The following is a 25,726-nucleotide window of genomic DNA, read 5'->3' on the forward strand; positions in this document are numbered from 1 at the left end:
TGAGCCAATGAGCCGTTCAATTGAACCAGTTCAGAGCCGCTCATTAAAATGAGCCGTATTGTCCATCACTAATTTCAACATTTCGTTTGATTGAGTTTAAATGGAATGCGATACTTCAGCCTCGCATTTTCGGTTTGAAAATCGATTCCATTCCCGACTGTTGCCAACCAGTGATGGCATTTCACTAGAGCAGAGCAGGGGTTCCCAAAGTGGTCGATATAGACCCCTTGGGGTTGATATCCTTTTTGCGGGAGTCGATGGAAACGAAAATTTATTGTGGGGTTCGAAGAGGTCTAGTAATCGACCCCCTATTGCGTGATATAAGTTGTTATTTGAAATATTCAAGCTAAAAAGTTGTGTTTATTTGACGATCCGCAGAAATTTGTAAGTATTTCACATCAATATTAAAAAAGCGAGAAATAGAATTCTCAAAGGAATTTACTAATGGGGGTCTGAAGGCCTAACTTAATTTTAGTAGAGGGGTCCATGACCCAAAATAGTTTGGAAACCCCTGCACTAGAGTGATACACGCTGGTGTAAGATTCTTGTCTACACAGGGGGTGCAAGAAGCGAACATCACACAAAAAGGAAAGCGCACTTCTTCTCAGTGTCGAATAGACAGAACTGAAGTGTGTGCTTGTGGTTAAAGCAGCTGGCGCGAGCGGAACACATTCTCTTCGCACGAATCGCTCTCACGCGCTCTCGCCTAAATACACCCAAGTGACCACTGGTGCGTGCTAGTGAGCGAACAGTTCTGTGATTTAATTTTTAAAACGATGGCCTTGCAATGACAATCTTGTTCGCAGCAAGGAAAAACTAAATTTTAACGATAAATTGCGCTTTTGCTGAATATGCGATCCCCACGCTTCTCTTATGCGAACCGTACACCAGATTCCTCACCAACGTGCACACTTCGGACAAAATATCTTCATCCATCTCAGAGAATTTCAGAGCTCTGCTCTAGCATTTTGGTATGATCCAGTGCAAGTGTTGAAAGAAAATAAACACCCGCTCTCATGATGCGTGCACACTTTATATTACAGTGGTGTATATGTGTGAAAGAGAAGAGCTCTCATTGATGTTGTCAGTGTGAGGGGAGAAATTATACTTGCTCTTCGTCACACAAAGGAGATGGACATCTCTGTTGAGAACAATCGAGAGACGCTCTTTCCATGTATCATAGGAAATTTTATATCCGTAGTGATCAAACTTCAATAAAAATTGAATGGTTCACTTCATGATCTTGTGCATCATTGAAATGGTATTCAAAGCCCAGCATAAGAATCGAGTGTGCGAGAAAAGACTAGACTTCCCGTCGGAAGTTAGCGAGACCGTTATATTTATTTATGGCTACCACCGTGTGGGTGTCGACAGCAAATCAACCATCGACTGCTGCTCACCACTCACTCCGTTTTGGACTGTTGTTGACTTTGGCTTTGACCGACCCCCGTTCGTATGTGTCGGAGGCACTTCATTTATATTTTTGCGATGCCAAGATACCGGACACGTTGCGAGGTCGAGACACCTCATCGGCCGATTTAGCGCCCGAAATGAAAATTGGCTACGAACCAAGTTCAACTTCAGGTCGGTACGATGCACTCTTCCGCCCAAGACCGATGTAGCCTTTGAGCTTGACATAGTCCGACGAAAAAAAAAACTAAACAAATGCCAAGAGCAAACTAATGAATTATTCATAAATTGCACACTTTAACTTGTGAATCTCTTGAAGCGGTTCGTGGGATTTCGGACTTCCAAATTCGATGTCAAAACAATCGTTCAGCTAGTTATCACTGAATTGCAGTTCGGTGCGAACCTTCTGTTAATGAACTAATAGACGAACAACATACAGGGCATAAACTGTCACATGATAAGCTGTTTTTTTCTCCGTAAACCTCAACAAAAAAAGACACACGGCATGCCATTGGCATTGATGCAATGGTTTGCTAATTTCTTTCTTTCCCAAGCTAAATCTACGCTGAAATAAATGGTTGCGGTGGGAAGATTAATTAGGATCGTGTACCGTCCAATTAGTGAGTTGACAGTTACTGGCAAATTATTATGTCAAGCAAATTATGCTGAATTACATGGAGTCTGCTTTGCTGTACGGAGCCGCTGAACCGTTTGGAAACGAATTCATCTGATCTGATCTGCGTGGAGGTCTTTATAAAGCTCGTTGGGAGAAACCACGCAAACTGAAGATCCGTATGTGAGAGCCGTGATTCGATAACGCAGAACTGTGAAGTAGGCTTACTAATCAATCATTATAAAATAATAGAGATATGGTTGGAATGTTGTTTGTTCTCTCTTCCAACGAATGATTGCTGCAGCGCTCGGGGTGACCGGTGTTGCGGAAAAAAACCGCCCACGGCTTTATCAGAGCTTGATATTTACCACGGTGGTGATTATGACAAAAATTTGGACATGCTATCGAACTGAGAAGTTGGCACTATCAGTGACCTGTTTCGGTCAAGAAGTTGGTTTCATTTAATTACGCTTCTGATGTGTTGTTCATTTTGTTCGATTGTGAGCGAACGCAGTTGGGACACATTTTCGCGTAAAATCGAAAAAGTGCAATCAGCAATCTCACGAACTTTGAACTTTGCATTCATCCATTACATTTTTCCAAACTACCACCGGCTAAACGTTATTTTTGATGTAGCAAAATTCGAGCCTCAGCTGGGGGTGTTTATCTTTTCGAAGATATTTTTACCGCTCAATTTTCTCGGAGATGACTGAACCGATTTTACCAAACCTAGGTCCGTTTAAAAGCTGTTGTTAGGCTATTGATCAAGTTCGAAGATCAAATGGTCGTGACTTTTGGTATCGGAGATATGGTGATATAAGTGACGTAACCGACAAAACGCGTTGTTTTTTTTTTTAATTTTGTTATCTTGAGTTTTTCGGAGATGGCTGAACTGATTTTAACAAGCTTAGTACTTACTTAACAGCTATAGTCCTGGGGTTACCTTTGCAGTATCAAACATACGTCTCCTCATAACTCGGTCCATGGCTGCTCGTCGCCAGCCACTCAAGGCACGGATGCTTCTGAGATCACCCTCCACTTGATCGATCCACCTTGCTCGCTGCGCCCCTCTTCTTCTTGTACCAGTCGGATTAGATTCAAGAACCATTTTCACTGAGTTGTCGTCCGACATCCTTATGACATGCCCAGCCCATCGTAGACGTCCGATTTTAGCTGTCCGTACGATAGGTGGTTCTCCTAGCAGCTGTTGCAATTCGTGATTCATACGCCGTCTCCACGTTCCGTCTTCCATCTGCACTCCGCCATAGATGGTCCTCAGTACCTTTCTTTCGCAAACACTGAGGGCGCGTTGGTCCTCTGCCAACATAGTCCAGGTCTCGTGGCCATAGAGATCAACCGGTCTAATGAGCGTTTTGTAGATGGTCAATTTCGTGCGGTGGCGAACTTTTCTCGATCGAAGGGTTTTTTTAAGTCAAAAGTACGCACGATTCCCTGCCAAAATACGTCTATGAATTCCTCTGCTGGTGTCTTTATCGGCGGTCACCAGTGAGCCCAAATACACGAACTCGTCAACCACCTCGATATCGTCACCGTCTATCAATATTCGTGGTGGGAGGCGCAGTGTTTCTTCTCAAGAGTCTCTTCCTTTCATGTATCTTGTTTTTGATGCATTTATGGCCAGTCCGATACACCTAGCTTCAGCTTTCAGTCCGATGTAGGTTTCCGTCATCTTCTCAAGGTCACAATATCAATATCGTCAACGAAGCCAAAAAGTTGTACGGACTTTCGGAAAATCGTGCGGTGTTGCAGCATCCTCGCTCTTGCTGCATTTTTCTTTCCGACCAACTGCTTACATTGGCCGTCAAACCAGTCATTTCCTCGATTCGATAACCTCGTACCTAGAACGGTTGCAGCAGTGCTACTCAAGGCGGACCTTATGTTCCTCCAGCCGTCTTCAAGAGTCGCTGCGCCAAGCTGCTCTCCTGTTGGTAGCACTAGCTCCAGTTGTTGCACGTATTCCTCTGCAGTACGAACGCTACCTAGCTGCCCGAGATTGAGTCCCGGCGTTCCTGTGCGACGAGTGTTGTGCACCGATCGATAGTTTTGAGCGCATACAAATCGCGACAAGGTAGTGGTCAGAGTCAATGTTGGCCCTGCGGTAAGTGCGGACATTGATGACGTCGGAGAAGAATCGCCCGTCGATGAGAACGTGGTCGATTTGATTTTCTGTATGTTGATCAGGTGATCTCCAGGTGGTTTTGTGGATATCTTTGCGGGGGAAGAAGGTGCTTCGAACTACCATTTCTCGGGGGCTGCAAAGTTTACGCATCGTTTGCCGTTGTCGTTTGTTACCGCGTACAGGCTCTCCAGCCCGATCACGGACCTGTACATTGCCAGTGGTGGTAAATTGCGAACAAAACGGCGATGCTTCTGCAAATTTACTCAAAAATGTTCACCGAGCGTAAGCATGCGATAGGTTCGAAAACTATTCCCTCGTTTAATGCGAAGGTGTTTTGTGCTCGGTGTTCGACGAAGCAATCTGTTTCGAACCGTTCGATTGGCGGACCATCGGCGAGGGTCGAGTAAACTGCGTTCGATACGATGCTTTGTTGATTTCAAGTCTCGTATCCTGGTTTTGAAATTATCAATGCACACGTGATCAGCACAAAAAAAAATCTTTTGCTCGATTGATAAAACGATCAAAAGCAATTGAAATGGCATTATTTTGAACATTATCAGTGTGCGTAGGGTGGCTCGATATGGAAAATAGTAAGTTTTTGATCTTTTGCAAATTTTTAATTCAATAACAATAAGAATTGAATAATTTGGAACATTTTCAGCGAGTGTATGGTGACTGAATATGCAAAATTTGTAAACTTTTTGACTATAATTTGGACATTTTCAGTAAACGTAGAGTGGCTCAATAGGAAAAAGGGATTTATTTTCACTTTTCCAAATTCGATGTTCAATAAATTGGTGAGTCAATAGCAAATAAAATTGAGTTATTTCAGGCATTTTCAACGAGCGTAAGGTACCTGTATATGGGAAATATTTTGAGTAATGTCAATTCGATGCTCTATTGATTGGTGAATCAACAGCAGTTCAAGTAAGATAATGTTGAACATTTTCAGCGATCGTAGGGGGGTTTAATATAAATATTTGAAAATAGTTTGATTTATGCTATTTTAATGTTCAATTGATGAGCGAATCATCATTGTTGATCAGGTAGAATAGGATAATTTGGACGTTTTTAGCGAGCGGTGGTTCAATATGAACATTTTGACTTTTGCATGATCGATGCTATATTCATTAGTGCATTAATTGCAATTAAAGTTAGTTGTGATGTGATGTGATGTGAAGTGAAGCCACCATCAGTTCAAGGACTTGCCAGTGGATGCGGGTAGACTTACAGTAGCCCCGATATGACTCATCCATTCACCTTCTTACTATAGCTGTTACCGAAAAGCGAACAAAAAGGGTTGGGCGGATACGTAAGTAGAGTCACTTACTCGTATTCCGCGGGAATAAAAGATGCTCTTCCAACCATAATATTCAGTGCATGGATGAAGCATATCGCTATACATGCTTGAACCCGCCTGATGGTTTGTTTGAGAAGGGCGCGTCAGACTCATTTCAAACCTTCAGAAGGAAACAAGTTTCCTTCAAGTGACTTGGGCTGGCTATCCACAATCCCTCGTCCAGTCATCAATTCGTCCGATGCCCTGATGCTCCCTCCCCTTTACGCCCCCGTGCAAAATGTTTTATATTGATAAATACAATGAAACATAGTGTAATGAAATTAATATAACATAAAATGATATAATAGATTACAAAATAATATAATACAATGTCATACAATATAATATAATATATTATAAAACATGATATAAAATAACAGTCAATGTAGAGAGTCAGTTATGATCTTCTATCTTCGCAATACTGTAGGAAGTAGAATATTTCTCTTCTAATAACAATAATAATATCCACATCTATAAAAATAATATATGTTATTATTATTGATGACAAATTAATAATAATAACAATAAATATTATAATGAAAATAATAATAAAAAACAATATAATATAGCACAATGAAATATATGAATGAATAAAATGATATGTTGCGTTATGCTATGATATTATATTACTTGAATTTATATGTCATTTCTCATCCTCTCATTCTGCCATCAACGCATTCCATCGACCTTTTGTCACCACAGACACACGGGTAAGCATGAAACAGGAACCAGTGAGGACCAAGCTCACCTTGTGACGACCTTGATATTTAGTTGAAAGTTACTTTAAAAATGATAACTTATAAGGAAAACAAATTTATATTTTGCGCAGAGGTACGTAGTACTACTCATAATAAACCCTACAATATAATATAATATAATACAACATAATGCGACACAATATAACATAACATAATAGAAATATAATATAACATAATATAATAAAATATAATATAATATAATACAATATAATATGATATAATGCAATGCAGTATAATACCATACAACATAGTATTTAATAACATAAAATAGTGTAAGACGATAATATATGAAATAATATGCTATGATACAATATAACAGGTAATGTCGCAATGTAAGTTACGCTCTTCTAATAATAATAATAATAATAATAATAATAATAATAATAATAATAATAATAATAATAATAATAATAATAAAAATAATAAAAATACATGATGTAATAAACAACACAATTATATGTTGTAATATACTATGATAAACACTGCACTTTAGGATGGGCTTCAACCTACAAGCCATTTCGCACCCTCTCATTCTGCTACTAACGCAGAAGGCGATAGCACCCAGTCGACGCCGTTCTATTGACCAAATGTCATCATAGACGCTCGGGGAGGCATGAGATAGGGACTTGTGAGGACTTAGTTATCTCACCATTTGACGACCATTAATTGCAATTAAAGTTAGTTTTGGATATTCTCAGCGAGTGCTGGATGGCTTAATATAAAAAATAGTAATTTTTATACTATTTCCAATTCCATACCAGTAGTGGTAAAAAACACCAAACACCAATGATTTGTACATATTTGTTCAAAAATATTTTCCTAGCAAAAATATGCAAAGGCTGTTCATTCGGTTTACGGCAGGGGTGGTCTATATAGACCCCTTGGGGTCGATATCCTTTTTGCGGGGGTCGACGTAAACGAAAACAGACTATGCGGGTCGACGAGGTCTAAAAATCGACCCCCTATTGTTTGATATAAGTTGTTATTTATTTGTTTATTTATTTATTTATTTATTTGTTTGCTTGTTCCATCTGACAATAAAAGTCTTAATGAATATAAAGTTAAGTTATAAAATCGAGGATTGCGACACTTTCTGAACAAACTTATGCGATGATTCACCAAAATCGAATAAATTTTCAACTAGGGAGAAAGTTCGAACACACGCTGCAATAGGTTCGTTGGCTCCAAACGATGTCCGATGGAATCTTCGTTGTAGCAAACCTGTTGATCGTAGAGTTCGTTGTGAAACCCGGAAGTCGATGAGAGACAGGATTTTTGGAGAGTCGATTTCGCCGTTGATAATCTTCGCCACAAACGCAGCTTGTTGAATCTTCCTTCGTCGTTCCAGAGTGTCAAGACCTAACAGGCGACATCGATCAGGGTACGGTGGCAGATCCAAGGGATTTCGCCAGGGAAGGTCTCTTAGCGCAAACCGAATAAATCTTTTCTGAACACGCTTTTGAAATATTTACGCTAACAAAGTTGTGTTTCTTTGACCATCCGCAGAAATTTGTCAGTATTTTACATCAATAATAAAAAGCAAATTTTTCGAATTTTCAATGGAATTCGTTGATGGGAGTCTGAGGCCTAAGTTAGTTTTAGTAAAGGGGTCTATGACCCAAAATAGTTTGGGAACCCCTGGTTTACGGTAATGTTAGCTTGCTGTTCAGCAAAGCAATATATTCCAAAAATTCTTAAAATTCTAATATTCCAATTGCTATCAATTAAACATTGAATTAGCAAAAGGTAAAATATTCCCATATTTTTATATAAAGCCACTATACGCCCACTGAAAATGTCCAAAATTATCATATTCGAATTTAATTCAATCACCAATCAATAAAGCATCGGATCTGCAAATTCAAATACTAAAATTTCTCAAATAGAACCACACTACGCTCTCTGGAAATGTCCTATTGGAACTGCTATTGATTAATCAATTAATAGAACATTGAATCAACATTGAATAAGTATATTAATTAATTAATTAATTAGTCAAAAATTTTAAAATTTTCCAAATAGCACCACCCTACGGTCGTCGAAAATGTCAAAACTATCACTATTAAATGGAATATAAAATAAGCAAAAGTCAAAATATTTACAAATTTTCATATTGCGCCACCCTACGCTCGTTAAAAATGCCAAAAATTATCCTAATCGAAATGCTATTGATTAACTAATCAATAGAGTATCAGGTTTGCAATAGTTTAAAAATTTGAAATTTTTCACATTGAGCCACTCTACCTACATTCACATAAAGTATGCAAAATTATTTAATTCGAACTTCTGTTGATTCATCAATCAATGGATCACCGACTTGGTAGTAGTCTAAAATTTTACAATTTTCCATATATAATCACCCTACGCCCACCAAAAATGTCAAAAAAAATAAATTTTGTTTACTATTGATTCACCAATTAGTTCAACATAGAATTTCGAAAAGTCAAAATATTTACAATTTTCTATACTCTACACCACACTGTTGCTGGAAATGTTCAAAATAACCATACTCTGCTAAACTATCCAAACACTCTAACGACCTGCCGTAGCTGACAAAGTTCGGTTCATCCGAAGCAACAGCCTATAGTACTCGAATCGGATGTTCATGACCATACTAGTAACGATAGGCTCACAAACTAAAGCATCGGTTCTTTCACCATCAGCATCGCTTCTTGGTTCGGCGATGCTGACTCAAACGATGGGATCGACAAATTTATACTCGCGATGGTGGATCGCTTTTTGGTTCGGAACGAACACGTTTTGCGTGTTCGGAATCGATGCTTTACCACCACTGTACATTGCCTCCTGGCCTACCTGAGCATTCATGTCGCCGATGACAAGTTTTACATCCCGCCGTGGACAGCTATCGTAGGTTCGTTTCAGCTGCGCGTAAAATGCTTCCTTCTCGTCATCGGGTCTCGTCTCATGTGGGCAGTGCACGTTGATGATGCTGTTATTAAAGAAACGACCCTTGATCTTCAATACGCACATCCTATCACTGATTGGCTGCCACCCAATCACGCGGCGGCGCATCTTGCCCAACACTACAAATCCCGTTCCTAGAACGTTGGTTGTGCCGCAGCTCTGGTAGAAGGTAGCCGCTCGATGCCCACTTTTCCACACCTTCTGCCACGTCCAACAAAGTTTCTGCAGTGCTACGACATCGAAGTCGTGGATTTGAATCTCATCATGCAGCATTCGGTCGTATCCTGGAAAGCCAAGCGATTTGCAGTTCCATGTACCAAGCTTCCAATCGTAGTCCTTTGTTCGTTGCGTAGGTCTTTGCCGATTATTCCGAGTCGTATTTATATCCTGATTGTGCGTAACATGTGTTTTCCGGGCGGCTTGTTAGGTCTGAAACCAACCTCCTGTCTCGCAGGAGGGCCATCGTGTCAGCACTGTTTAGAGTCCCACACTGACACAAGAACGGTAATCAGCCGCTCCTAACATGGAGAACAGACGCTGTTTCGAGCCGCCCCAACATGGGGAACAGACGCTCGGGAAGGCTTGCTCTCTGTAAAGAGAGGGCAAGTCTCCCCTTCCCTGTCAGCATACGATCAAGGTCCCACCGGGGTTGGTTACCCGATCTTTTCTGGTTACTCGCGCCCCAGCCGGCACCGCGGGGAACTAGGGATAGGAGTTACTGGACAAGAGGCTAAGAACCACATTGGAGCCTGAATTGCGCATTGTCCAGTCGTTTACTAACCGTTAACAAGCTTAGGCTCATTTGGAAGCTACTATTGGGCCATTGATCAAGTTCGAAGATCGAATGACTGCGACTTCTCGTTCCGGAGATATGGTATAAGTGACGTAACCGACAAAACACGTTGTTTTTTACCGCTCTTATATAAGGGTGCCAATATTTTGGGATCGTACAGCGCTAGTGCTCAAACGTTTAAGCACTTCGAAAAAAGTCCCCATGCAAAATTTGAGCTAAACCGGACATGGGTAAAGGGTGCTGCCCGGCGGCTAAGGTTTGAAAATTTTCGATCTTGAAATAGCACCATGAAATTTCCGAAATCGAAAATATTTTTTGATGCCAAAAATCTTACAATTGCATGAAACGTCGAAATTGTGTTATCTCGAAAAAAAAATTTTTCAAATGTCGACTTTCTGGGACTTCCACACACACGTTTCTCAGAGATGCCTGAACCGATTTTCTCAAACTTAAATTCAAACGAAAGGGCTTGTGACCTCATACAATTCCGGAAATAAAAGAAAATATGTACAAATTTATTAAAAAATGCGCTCTCAATTTTTTCAGAAATGTCTTAACCGATTTTCACAAACTAAGAAGCAAATAAAAGGTCTTAAAATTCTTTAAAAAGTTCCTGGAAAGTCCGACTTTCGGTTCCGGTATTAAAGTGGATAAGTGAAAATTTTCAATTTCATGAGTATTTTTGCCTTTCTCATATGGAAAGGCTATACAATCACTGTGAATGTCATATACCATTCGACTCAGCTCAACGAACTGAGCAAATGTCCGTGTGTGTATTTATGTGTGTATGTGACAAACAATGTTACTAATTCGGATTCAAATGAAAGGTCTTACGGTCCCATAGATCGCTATTGAATTTTATCCCGAACCGACTTCCGGTTCCGGAATTACAGGGTTATATGCAACAGAAAATGAAAAAAAATGTCACTTACTTTACTCAAAAATGGCGTGACCGATTTTCACAAACTTAGATTCAAACGAAAGGTCTTATGGTTGAATGGCTATTGAATTTTACCTGGATCTGATTCCGGTTCCGGAATTACAAGGCAATATGTGCAAATCTATGAGCAAATGCAAATTCAATTTTCGCGGAAATGTCTTAATCGATTTTTACAAACTAAGATGCAATTGAAAGGTATTGAAATTCTTTGAAAAGTCTCCGCAAAGTTAATTCAGATCCGACTTCCGGTTCCGGTATTACAGCGCGATTAGTAAAAATTTCGTGAGTATTTTTTCACAAGCGATGGCGATACGAGGTGCACATTTTCATAAAATTTACTGGCAAATTTATCCAGTTAGCAGACCTTGTTAGTTAGTCGATTTTTAAATCCACTTTGGGACAATCAGTCCCTGGTTTCCGCTTCCGAAAGCACCGGAAATAGTAAAAAAAGCTATAAAAACGAAACTCTCTTCGATTTCTCAGCAACGATTGAACCGATTTTCACAAATCATGATTCAAATTAAAGCTCTCAGTGTCTTTAAACTTTCGGTTACGAAATTATAGGGCAATGAGTATCAAAACTTTCAAACTGTCATACAAAATGATGCACAATCGGTGCGCATCGGTACGTGCTGGTTCGGAAGAGGAAGAAAACGCACCCACCTAGCATGCTTTGTTCAATTTTGTATAGTGTACAGTGTTGCTACATTTAAATCTATAAATAATAAATATGGAGTGTATAGAAAATAAGATATCCACGAATTTTTCTTTCAAATTGTGATAATAAACGATATTTTGTACAAACTAAAAATTGATCCTTTATTGTACGAGGTTAAACTTGACCATAATGAAAACCGGATGAAATTTAAAATATTCCTTCGCGAATTTTCGTAATTTTGATCGAACGCTCTTCATCAAATTCCGGACAAGTGTTGCATCGCATTTTTTGAACGCTTGAGCCCAAATTTTTTTGAACTCCTGCATGTTCCCAGCTGCCTTACCAGTCTTCTTGATTGCCTTACCAGTCTTCACGATTGCCCAGTAACGTTCGAAGGGTCGAAGCTGAGGGCAATTTGGTGGATTGATATTTTTCTCAACGAAATTTATACCCTTTTCCGTAAGCCAATTGAGTGTGGTTTTGGCATAGTCAGCCGACGCTAAACCCGGCCAAAACAGTGGAGGTGTACTATGCTTCTTATATAAAGGCTGCAATCTTTTCTGGGGACACTCAGATCGATAGATTTCTGCATTTATAGTTCCGGTAGTGTAAAAAATGGTTGACTTCAAACCACAGGAACATATTGCTTGCCATACCAGTACCTTTCGTCCGAATTTCTCCAATTGTTCCCCAAACTTATTAATGATGGTTTTAACACTGGCATGATGAATTTCAAACCGCTTCGCCAATGTTCGCATAGTAATATCCTTCTCACTTAGCCATGTTCCCAGAACCTTCATTTTCACTTCCTTTTCAACATTCGACATTTTGAAAATGCAGAATTTCAACCGCACAAACAAGTAAACAAACGAAAGCTGACAGCCAAACGCACAGCATGCTGTGCTCTGAGCATAAAGAACCATCACAAATACATGCGTACAACACAAATGTATGTGGATAGCTTATTTTCGATACACTCCTTATATATAAATTGTGCATTATTGTTCATCTTGAAACTAACTAAAAATGCCTTATTAAACTACATGAAGAAACTAAGAGCTTTTGAGTTTACCCCAGCCGTTCGAGTTTATGCAGACTTCTCAAGCAACCCGATTTAGCTGCTTTTATGCAGAATTTTTGGAAATTTGTCTATACTTATAACCTGTTGTTTATACTGAGAATTCCCTGTTAACGAGAACCCAATACCGCTCGCAACTCCGGGCAGTTAAGTGGATTCACCTCTTTCGATACCACATGGACTTCATTCGCTTTATACCATTCCAAAACATCTTTGGCGTAGTGACAAATGGCCAAATCAGGCCAGAATAGTGAGGTAGCGTCATGACAGTGTAAGAATCGGTAACAATCACTTATTTAGGCATTCTTCACGGTACATTTCCTTGTTAACCGTTCCGGCAGTGACAAAGCTTAGACTTGCTCGAACACAGCTTCATATTGCCTGCCAAACCAAATATGCTTAAGAGGCGGGTAGGGTCTAACACCTTTGAAAAAACATTTATTATTTTCTTTATATTTTCTTTTTGTAAAACATTTCAAGAATATTCTACGAAATTTTCAAGCCTATTGGAACGAAACTCTTGAAGTTATTGACCTTTATCTATGGATATCTCATTCTGAGAAGTAGCAAGAGCTTGACGCACAGGCACAAGATTTCAACTTCGATTGACTTCAAAACTTGACAAAACATTCTTGAAATGATTCATTATAATAAATTATAAAAGAAAAAAATATGACTTTTTGAAAATACGGGCTCCCTTGAGTAATAAATTGTTTCCATTGATTTTATACACAAAAAAAACTTTAAACGCATTTTTCTCGAAAGCAGGTTTTGAAAGTCCGTGTCCATCGTCATTCAAAAACTACTGCATCATTTTTTTTTCAAATTTTGCACACACTTTCTACATAGAAAAAACCAAACCCAAACGTTTTCTTTTTCGATGTTTGTTACTTTGGGGTTGTTTTACAGCTACAAAATGGCGGACTTTTTCGTCAAAAATCGTAGGTTTCACTTTGAACCACCACCAAAACTTTAAAAAATTCTAAAAAAATCAAACAGAAACGATGGAGGCCTAGAAAAATTTCTACTCTAACTATGCTGCGTTCATTTGTTATCTTCTGATTAGTCTGCGCTGATATACAGTGGACACCGCAAATCGTGATTTTTAAGAAGCGTTCTCAAAAATACCTCTTCACCGACTTATTTCTCAACATTTTTCCACGAAAACGAAATTACGAAATGTTGTTCGAATTATGTTTTTTATCATGCTAAACATTTGAATTTATTTTGTTGAACGGAAAAAATTTGCAAAAATGATGATTTTTTTTTTAATCGTTTAGACCCTACCCCCCTTAATGAAATTTGGCCTTTTTCGTCGTCCTTCTGTTTTCAAACGTGTATCGAAGATAAAAGAACGTTCTGGACAGTACTTGCAGTAAAAAACAAGCTTTTTTGCCAATTTTCTCACTGAAAGTGTTTAAGACATACAGCGAAAAAAAGGTTATGCATTTCTGATAATTTGCGTATGATGTACAGCAATTATTGGAAACAAGAGATCAGTCTGATAAGGAGTTAAAAAGTAACCGATATCAGAATGTCTAGCAGACGACGACCATTGTTAACCACCATTCGTTGGTTACGTATTGGTTCGTTTTTTTTTCATGGCCAATCGCTTATTTTCTCTACCTCAAAAAAAAAACAACATGCACTCACGCATGGATGTTATGAGATAATATCACACAAGGATGTTTTTTGTGTGCTCAAAACAAACTTTAAAAACAAGGAGCAATCAAAGCCTGCAAAGGTCAATGCAGTCGATATTTGCTCGTAGGCATGCATCCAAACCAGTGCCTGTATGAGTGTATACTTTATTTTTATCAAAACATCTTTGTTCGTTGTTTTGCTTGTCGGGTTGTACAGGTATTCAGTGTAAACATAGCTGGAAGCGAGCTGTTTTTTCTCTCTCTGTTGGTTTGCGTAAACGACCGTTATCGCACGGGAGACGCAAGGTTGCTTTGCGCGATATAAACAGTAGAAAATACATATTTGTTTAATAGAGTGCCGCAATCTGTCCCCGTTGTATACACTATATGTACTGTACTATTTGCGTCTAGTTAGTCTGCCACGAACAACACATTACGCGCCTTTAGCCCCATGTCTTGTGAGAACAAAACGGTAGAACCGATTTCAATGCGTGTCAAAAAGGGCAAGCAGAAGCTCGAGGCGTTTCAGCGATGATGCTCATCTAGATGGAAGTTTTAGCTGTAGCAATGCAAATTTTTTCCCATAGATGAACTTCAACCGAAGATTAAATGCTTGTTCTGAACATCGTAACAAGCGATTGCTCGTTATAACCGAGGAAGATGATGTACGCTAGTTAATACAGCCACCGGCTCACGGTTAACATTTGATGTAGACTTTTTTTTTCTTCTACTTACTGTTGTTTTAATTGCCATCCATTGCCGAAGCTACATAGTCTACATACAACCCAGCACAACTGCCTGCAAGCCAGTTGTTTACAGTCGAGGTTCCGAGGTTGCAGCCGTTTTATCTTACTCATAATGCGAGCTCTTATGAAGTGCTGATAGATGAAGACACGACAGGTATATGAGAAACGAAATGAACGACTTGAAGGAACTAAATTTGCACAATGATCGTGAACAAAACGAAACGCGTGATGTATTGCGTACTGTGAAATATCATTATCTTGTCAGGTAGAAAGAAGGGATTAAAGCCGAGATGAGACGATAATGGGTTTCACTCAGATTCAACTAGCATTGCTTTAAACACTTTACATCTACTTTGGGGCTGGACTTGATTGGCTTCATATTTCGCCGTGGGTCATGTGAATACAATGTATCGCTTATATTCGAAGAACAATGGGCAGCAATCAAAATCAGTTGTGATCGATTTTTAGCATTGCGCAGTTCGGCTTATCGAATATTTTAGGTTGATGCCTTGAAAATGCAACGAAAAATCAACTCAACTAAATTCGTACTCACGTCAGTCCGGTTCTATCACAGACATTAAAAACCCATCTATTTCCTCAATGAAACTTTGGAAGCGCTTTCAGACTACTTTTTGGAATAATAATTTATTCAATTGTTGGATTATGTAAGAAGACAGAAATCAGGAACTAACTATCAGGTAAACAATTTTGCTTTGATTGTTACTAGGAGTAAGTGCTAAACGATAGAAATCGATCAAAAAAACATCACGCTATGTACACTTAGGGATTTTTTATTACGGACTAATCAAAAATAAAACAATGTTCCATGCAAAAAGCATATGAATAAGTGAACTGATGAGTTGAAGGTTTCGTAACCCAAAACTCCTGTACGTTCGCTATCTGATGACTACCAATAAAGTCGTCACCCGTTTATGTCGGAGTTTACTCTGCGTCTGCTTAGCGGTTCGAATTGAACTGCTAAGTGGAAATAGTAATTTAATTTTACCTGTTAATGCATCTTTGAGTCGAGCACGAAACATAAAAAAATGAAAGTCAAACAACAATTTTGCGTTTTTTATTGGGTTGACAACTAGATGATTCAAAACACGCATCATAACTGCACGGATAAAAATCTATTGCCGGTACCATTATTTTTTGGATCAGAGACATTTCGCCGAAAGCCATTTCACCGAAAGCCGTCTCGCTGAAAGCCATTTTTTCCGAATGAAATTTCGCCGAATGGGCCACTTCGCCGAATGCCGTTTCGACAAAAGCCATTTCGGCGAAAGGGTCATTTCGCGGTATCCTGCAGTTGTCTTAATATCGTAATTGGAATCGATTTAAAATAAAGACAAATGAAAGATGGAAGCGTTGACACCCGCTTTGTTGACCTACAATTGTACTTCTTGAATAAAGATTGATTCATGAACCTCAAAACGGAGTTCCCAAGAAAACTTGTTTACTATTAGCTACTAAGCATCAAAGCAATTGCATAGGTGTATCTACCAAGCAAATGTATGTGGTATTTTTCGTTTACTAAGTGAAAATGAAAAAAATATCTAATGCGGCTTCACCACATCGGCTTTGTGCCACCGAGCCATTTTGGCGTCGGTTATGTGGCTGCGTCACATCAGTTATACAGGAGACACAATAACACCAAAAATAATAATATGATGTAATAGAAATTACCCTTTCGGCGAAATAAACTTTCGACGAAATGGCATTCGACGAAACGACTTTCGGCGAAATGACTCACACCTGATTTTTTAATCATGAACCATGTCTTCTCATGAAATTTCATAAGCAAATTGATTGATACTATGAAAATTTTCATGGAAGGTGTTGAAATCATAACTTATTATTCAGGATTTCATGATTTTTATTCATGGTACTGACAATGGATTTTTCTCCGTGTGATGACTAAAAATGGGCACAATTCGAGAATCCTAAGTGTAAAAAGTCATGAGGAAAATCCTAATATGGCAAGACTGCGCCAAAGTTATACCTCACATTTTGTGAGATCGAAATATGCAAAGTTTTGGTATTACATTTCTTTTGTGAAATTGGTCTCTGCTGTTTCACAAGACTTCGCAACCGATGCTTTGCTGTACCAGAAGCCATTGCATGACTAGTGATAAAATTCTATTGACACTAAGAATTGTTTCCGCGCTCGAATATACAATTGATGCGTTTGAGCCGAACACCGAAGGGAATTGGACACAATACAAAGAAATATACGATAAAGTCACACTCCAGGATGACAATTTTGATCCGATGTTGTAAGGGTTAAAAAACTTGAAAATTATGGACAAAAGGAAATATTTTACCCCACCCGCCGTATCCTACGAACTTAGCGTCATCTGGTTACCACTTACTTTGATCAACGACACACAGTCTATCTTAGAAGCAATGTTTTCGTCATGGTATCCGTATGTTGTCTGAAAAGATTGACGAAAGTACTAGATAGCAAAGATCAGTACTCTGAGGTATTTTTTACGCGGAGGATACGAATCGCACCAAAAAAAACGCGTAGCTTCAGAAATCCGCGTAACTTGGGAAATCCGTAAAAAACCCATAAAACTATAGGAATTTTTTGTTGTTGTAAAATGTTTTTAAAACTTCATGAAACATAGAGATCTGGTGTTATCAAGACAAAAATTTGTTTAAAACAATCGACTATAAGATTTCAGAAAACGAAAATTTGTTTTTTGATGTGTAATCTCGAAAAATATTTTTTTTAAATCGAAAATTTTCTGTCTTAAGGATTTATTTTAAAAAAACTTGGGGATAACACCAGATCTCGATGTTTCATGCATTTCAAAGACGAAATAAGAAAACCGCATAACCTTGAAAATTCGGATAAAAAACCGCGTAAAAACCCACATTTAAAAAACCGCGAGGTGAAGAGTATTCCGGTAAGACAGGCGTGTATACAGGGGTGTGTTTTAGGAGTTCAATTCTTCTCATTATATTATGAAAATTCTGCTCTTTAAATATTTAAGTCAATAATAAAATAAATATTTTTAAACGAACGACTTTAAAACCAAATATTTTCTAAGTAATTATATATATTTTCATTCGTATGAAATTGGTCAACATGTTCTGAAACACCATTCAAATATGCTGTCACGATGAAAATGAAGTGAAAGTTATTTTTTGTGAAGGTAAGTCGATTTCTATGCACGCGTCATTTTTTTCTGCTCTAGTTTCCAGGTAACATAACGAAAAATGAGAGAGAAATAAAATCGGCTCAGCCAGGCTACCAAAAAAGTGGTAGCTTTATTGGATCGAGACACATTTCATGCTTATATATGTCAATCCCATTCGACCGATCTATGTAGTCAAACTTGGAAACCGAAAATATCGAAACTTTTCTGGCCACACGGCCCATCGACAGTCATTTTGCACATATGCGAGAGAGCGTGGAGAGACATGTAATACGCAGAGCGAGACACGTGGTTGATTCAAAACTTATACGCGACCTACTGGCCTCAGCCCTTAAATGCCCGCTTTAAACGAATTAGATATAGTTTGATATAACAGGGACCCGGGTGGGCGGTTCAACGCATAAGGGTACTGGTCTTACAAACTTGTTGTCGTATGTTCGAGCCCTGACCTGGAAGAATTCTTAGTGTCAGTAGGATCATAGCAATATTAGCAATGCAATTATTCTGTATCCTAAGAATCGACTGCGGAGTCTGTTTAAACAGAAAGGTCAAATTCCACAAAAGGAATGTAATGCCAAGACTTTGCTTTGCTTTGATAAATCAGTTCTTTGATGGCTTGACACCTCTGATACTATTGATGCCACCATATTCACGTGGGAATTTCAACTTGTCGTAGATCCAGCTTGACGAATATCTCTTTTTGCAATTTAAAAATGATTACTTGCAATGGAAAAATGATTACTTTTTATGCTACTTCTGCTAAATTTCAGACTCGAATGTTGAAAGAAAAACTAGCTTCCAGTATTACACAAGAGATATGGCCAATTTGTTCGAAATCTCATAGATGATTCGGCAAATTCGTCATCTTACACAATATGATCCTCACTCATTTTTTAATTCGTCCTGTTGGGTTAAAGATAAAGTTGAAGTTACAGATTCTCTAACGTGAATATGAAATAAATATCAGATGAGGTCGATTCTATTCATAATTATACCTAGGTTAAACTTTTTTGATTGGTGAGTGTTGAGCATTTTAGTAATTGGAACCTAATATGTTTCCCGTTTTAAATCATATATGACGTGTGGGTCGATTGGTTTTTCGGATGCAAAATATTTTCTTTGTATCTAAGAATACCGCAGTAAAAATAGTTCAATACTATTGTTATGGCGATGCGATAACTCGAAGTCAATGCACCTATTTTCATATTACTCTTGAGGTCAACCTATCAAACAGAGACAGTAAATTTCACTCTAACTAATCGTTTTCTCAAAGAAAACCAAAACGAATTTCTTGAACGAAAATTCGAATTAAAATACTTATGATCTCATAAAAAATTGGTGAATTTTATCCGATTCCGACTTTCGACAAAGATCGTAAACAAGCTTCAAAGTTAGGCTCAAAGCAATTCTAATTTGTTCGGCATGTTATGCTGGTTTCTGAATAGCGGTTTGAGAAGTATCGTGAATAATGACCAAAAGCTATGAAGTGGAACTCACTTCAACATTTCATGGAATGATTAATCGATTGTCATACGTTTAGATTCAAAGGAATAATTTTACGGTTTCATACAATTTCTCTTTTCGATTCAACTGACTTACAGTTCCGAAATTACAGGGTAATGAGTGATTGAAATTTCAAACTGTCATTAAAAACGACGGTTATTCAAAAAAAATTCAGTGAAGTGTGCTCCGTTTTATCACATTTGATTACTATTATCGGTACTTCCGGAACCGAAAGCTGGATATCGGTATAGTGACATTCGCTTCTTTCAACCATAAACTAATATGATCTACACTTTTTTTTTTGCGATTTTCTATGACGATTTGAATTTTGGAAAAAAATGTACTGGTAGTCAGATTTAGATAAAATTCAGCAAATCATTTATGGGACAAAAGCTTGCTTGATTTAGAATTGGAACGAACTTTTGCTCATATTGTGGCGCTCCTGGTGGACGGATTTGGAAGTTCTTGGCGCCCTCGTGTCGGGAATTTTGTCAGCTTCACGTATGATTTTTGACATTCCGCAAATCGACTGTACTTTGTAAACAATCAACATGGAAGCCGAAAGAAGGGAAAAAATTGTGCACATCTAGGCTAGCTAAACAGCAGAAATTGCCCAGAAATACCGTATAGCGCGTTATCAAACGGCATAAGGAAACATTGACGACGATTCGGAAGCCTCAAGCCAATCGTCGGAGTGGAACTGTCGACCAGAAACTGCGTGGTAAGATTTTGAAGACGATTAAGAGGAATCCTAATCTGTCGGACCGTGATTTGGCCAGAAAATTCGGTGCTGCCCATAGTACCGTGAGGAGAACTCGACTCCGGGAAGGAATCAAGTCGTATCGAGCTAGCAAACAGCCAAATCGGACCATAAAACAGAATAGTGTGGTCAAAATTCGTGCTCGGAAACTATATGACCAGGTGCTGACCAAGTTCGACGGGTGTCTTCTGATAGCCGATGAAACCTATGTCAAGGCTGACTTCGGGCAAATCCCAGGTCAAAAATTTTACTTGACAACGGCTCGGAGGGATGTTCTAGCCAAATTTAAATTTGTTTTTGCGAAAAATTTGCAAGAAAACTTATGATTTGGCAGGGCATTTGCAGCTTTGGCAAAAAAACGAAAGTTTTCGTTACAAATAAGACAATGACATCGGAACTGTACCAAAAAGAGTGTCTCAAAAAACGAATTTTGCCGTTCATTCGATCCCACGACCATCTCGTAATGTTTTGGCCAGATTTGGCAAGCTGTCATTACAGCAAAGTCGTTCAAGAATGGTATGCAGAGACGACCTGGTGGAATAAGATAGCTAAAACGATGGACGAAAAAGGTGTGCTTCCTAATGAGCCGTGCTACAGGAAAATTTCGAGAATTCCTTCGAAACCGTGACGAATAATTTTATCCGTATTTTTTCTTAAAAGTATGAAGAAAACGCTATATTTATATAAAAAAAGATCTTGAATTCAATAATAAATTTGTTCCAATTCTATCTGAAGCTAGCTTTATCACTGGTTTATTTGGTTACAGACTATCAAGGTCGGCAAACTAGAGAAATTAAGTAGCAAATATAAAGAGGTAGCATATGAGAAAAGTGAGTGACATTATTTTCACATTTTTGTGCATAACACCCTGTAATTCCGGAACCGGAAGTTGGATCCAAACGAAATTCGGGAACTTTGTATGAAATCATAAGACCTTTTATTTGAATCTAAGTTTGTGAAAATCGGTTTAGTTTTTCACATTTTAAATGCATTATTTCCACATTTTTGGTGCATATCATCCTGTAATTCAGGAACCGGAAGTTGGATCCAAATGAAATTGTGGAACTTTTGTATGGGGCACTGAGACCTTTCATTTGAATCTAAGTCTACCTCTGGAACCAGGGATTTGATCCGAATGAAAATTTGAATATTCTTATGGCATCTTAAGGCCTTTCAGTAGAATCTAAGATCGGTTCAGTCATCTCCGAGAAAAATGAGTGACATTATTCTCACATTTTTGGTGTCTGGTTTTGGTGATAACCTAAGTTAGTAAAAATCAGTTCAATCATCTCCGAGCAAAGTGAGTGACAATATTTGTCACACACACACCCACACCCACACCTACACACCCACCCACAAACACACCCACCCGCATACACACACACGTACACAGAGAGAGAGAGAAAAAGAGAGAAAGATACAATTACAGTGTCGGTTGAAAGCTTCCGTACAATAATATTAAATCAATAAGTAGAATAAGTAGAAAACTCCTTTAGTTTAAACAATTGGCTAAAGTTAAATCTGCGCTTATACGCTAATTTTTTGCCGGTACATGTGCGAAGTAAACTTGTTTCGTTTTGGGAAATATATTCTTTTTACCAGAGAGAATATTTCTACACTTTGTCAACGGCAGTGTATGCATGGAAAAACTTATGCCAATGGCTACCATGAAGACCAGGGAATGAAATATTCATTAAATTTGAAAAAAGTGCAATTTTTAATTGTTGCGATTGGTCAACTGTTCTAACTTTGGTATATGCAAAACTAATATTAATCACAAAAAAGTTCTAACTGAACACATTTCGACTTTTTAGCTGTAAATTTCATATGAAGGGAATAAAAATATGAATATTATTTTGTGTGCCAATGTTCTGAAACCCAAAATATCGAAGGCGCGCACGTTTTCAATAAGTACAATGATCAACTTCACCATAAATATCGAATAGCACTTAGATTGAGTTTAAAGAATATTGAATTCTGTATTTTAGCTTTCATTATCGGATGCCAATTTTTGGTCGTAAATGTTTAATAAAACATCAACAAATTGTAACTTGACACAAACTTATATTTTCTGTTTCATTGTGACTGATGTGCGCGCTGAATCAAATCAAATATTCTTTACTGAGTACACTGAAGTCTTTTTTTATGCAAATTTACGTACCGCATAAAAAAACGCATAAAAAAACAGCATAACTCTGAAAATTCGCATAAAAAAACCGCATAACTCTGAAACTTCGCATAAAAAACCGCATAACTCTGAAACTTCGCATAAAAAAAAACCGCATAACTTTGAAAATTCGCTTAAAAAAGTCGCGTAAAAAAACCGCATATAAAAAGACAGCATAAAAAAAGACCTCAGTGTATTTGTTTGGCAACCCTTGGTAAGTCGCACAAGCTCTGCCTCTTGCACTTTTCAGGTTACATAGCAGTTATAATGCACGTTGCAAAGTCTTCAACATGTTCAATGAATCTGTGTCATCTAAGTTACTGCCATTGAAGTGTAATAACGTGTGCTACTTGGGTTTCTACATAAGAAAGGCAAAAATGGTCGAACCATTTCCGAAAAAAATTAAGTGCACATATTTACCACATATAAACACATTAACGAGTTGAGACCGTCTGGGTCTTAGTTCGGGTAGTTAGTTTGCACAGATATTTCATAGTCTTTCTTTGTGAAGTACAACATGCATTTTTAATGTGAGTTTACCTTCTTCAATGTTTCAGGTTCTCTCAATCCTTATTTCCCGATAGCATTTAAAATAAAGTAACATAACATGGTGAATGATAGAGGAGATCGATTGAAATAAAACCGCAGTAAATGTTCGTACCTCGTGGGTAATCAGGCTGAGCAGAGTTTCATAATTTTACATTCCGTCTCATCAGCCTATTAGCTAACGATTTATATTGAACCGCGAGATGGCATCGGCAGTTCAACGTAAACTGCTAATGCTCTGACAAGTCAAAGACGAAATGTAAAAATATTAACGATCTGGTTTTCGTTAGAATTAAAATGGAATCTACATAAATTTCTACGACGAAATTAAAATTTTAACAAATCAGTATACAAGTAAAATCATCCCCACTGATTATTTCCCGCTTACTGATCACCCCAGCCTACCCTTCGGAACTGCACAATTCCGAAGGTGATAAAATACGTGACATCTCAATTTATTCGCCCAATAAAACCCTTACATCTTTAATTGCATCACGGAAGAGACCCTTTGCATTTACTGCATCGTTACTTACCGGCCGCCGTCAGTCAGGCAGTCAGTCACTCGGTCGGCCAATCAGCGAAAGAACACCGGACGCCACTCGGAACGGTGGCTGATGAACAACACGGGGACCATTAAAATGTTACGACTCGGACTGCGGTTGCGCAGCGAGCGAAGCGACGGTGACACTGAATAAACGGAGCGTGTTCCGTCCAGCGGAATTGAGCTCACGCGATTGGTGGTGTGCGGCGTGTGTTGGCCGTCAACTAGAAGGTGTCCGGTAGCGACACCCAAACGACACGGCCCAGAATGGTACGGTCACTTGATTAACAGCGACAGATTATGCTCGGTGACCTGTGGCTGTTGCTATCATTCGGCGAAATCGGATCAATCTGTGGAAAAAGCGAAAGAAAAGTTGTGTTCAAATTATTATCTCCATTATGGTTTTGAGTAACATAATGATGTTGATGGTTGCATTAAAATTTTTCTTTGAAGTTTTTAAGCATCTCGTAAAATTTTGCGTTTCCGCCTATAAATCATCAGACACGTGCTTTAGAAACTCTAACCTCACTGAATATGGAGAAAACAACAATCAAATAAGTGACAATCATAGTTCCCAAGCGACGAACCTCTCTCTCTAATGGGGCAATGTTTCAAGTCCATTTCCCCTGTCGCTAGAAGCAACAACAACAAAAACTTCACTGCTATAGATGACGGCTTGCTTAGCAAAGCGCAAAAAAAAACCAAACTCATTGACGTCAAGACCTGGTGACCCTTTGCATCTTCGAATACGAGCGAAGTCCACGATTCTCCGGTTGCGGCCGATTTTGCTGCATCCCCATCAAAATGGACCGGAGAAAAATCGCACAAAAGTAAAAGGAGCCCAATTTGAACCGGTTTAGCGAGAGAGAAGTGGCGATTTTACACTCGCATACAGACAGACCAGCGACTGCGATGATTTACATTCCATCGAGGGTCGTTTCTTTCTGGCATTTCGAATGACCTCTTTCGCGTGCGGTCAAAATCACACTCGTTTATCATATGATCATGGATATACTAGGTTTTTGTTTGTGACCCACTGCGAAGCGCTTCCTTCGACGAGATGATAACTGGCTCTGACGGTAGTGGGATGCAAATATCAAGGTCAGTAAATTTCAGGTTCCTGGAAATCTATTTAACATTTCGGTAAATTCCTTCGCCATTCGCAACCCAAGTCCCGCTGAGTACCGTTAGCCCAATTCTGGTTTCCAATTCCCCCTTCTTCTTCATCAAGATACTACATTTCGGTGGCGGGGATAGCCCCGTGTTGATTTGAATTGAGGTCTCAAATTTTTCATCACACCTATTTGATCTGTGCGCGCCCGTTTGCCGGTGTTGGTTTCATGTCTTTCAGGTTCCAAAACAAAATTCCAACAATTTGGAGGCACTTAAGCAGCACTGAAACGGTTTGAAACAGGTGTTCCTTTTCTTTTTTTTTTGGTTGTTTGGTTTTCACTGCACCATATATTGATCTGGATTCGGCGACCTGGTTGGCCTCACCGTAGCGACTGTTCCGTCCATTCTCCGTCTCGACGACGAACGACATTACGGTAAGGGAAGCATACGACATATAATTATTACGATTGCTACCGTGTCGGGTTGTGTCGCATCGCAGACCACATCCATCCAGCTCTTGGTGACGATTGTACAGTCACAACCCGGTGGTACGATCTCTCGGGTTTCATTGGGGTCTCTGCGGGCGGGGCGATGAGTTTGGCACGCTTTATTGGCAATCTGGAGCGAAACGAGGTGACGGTTTCGTCGTTACGCCGTCATCGCAGTGGCAAGTGAGTAAGTGAAGAAATTGCGAATGTCTCGTTTGTTCCGTAATTTCACCGGCAAGGGAACGGTAAGGAAATGGCAAGGGGTAAGCAAATTAGGTTAGTGGAGAGTCAAGGGCGTGAAGCGAGATGCTGAACTCATGCCAGAGTTACATGATAACGTTAGAGAAAATTGATGAGTAATTCGGTTAGCAAAATGATGTTAAATAACATATTTTGTA

At 38.8% G+C, this 25,726-nt stretch overlaps 1 protein-coding gene across 3 annotated transcripts in view; it reads right to left on the reverse strand.

Moving 5' to 3' along the window:
* The window catches only part of LOC131427411 (uncharacterized), a 281,665-nt gene that overhangs the window by 49,555 nt on the left and 206,384 nt on the right, over positions 1–25,726 (reverse strand). For all 3 annotated transcript variants that reach the window (XM_058590573.1, XM_058590576.1, XM_058590571.1), the window contains one exon: positions 23,720–24,077. The gene's annotated coding sequence lies outside the window, so the exon portion shown is untranslated. The remainder of the gene's footprint in view (positions 1–23,719; positions 24,078–25,726) is intronic.

Source organism: Malaya genurostris, chromosome 2 (genome assembly GCF_030247185.1).
Source record: "Malaya genurostris strain Urasoe2022 chromosome 2, Malgen_1.1, whole genome shotgun sequence".
Classification (NCBI taxonomy): Eukaryota; Metazoa; Arthropoda; class Insecta; order Diptera; family Culicidae; genus Malaya; species Malaya genurostris.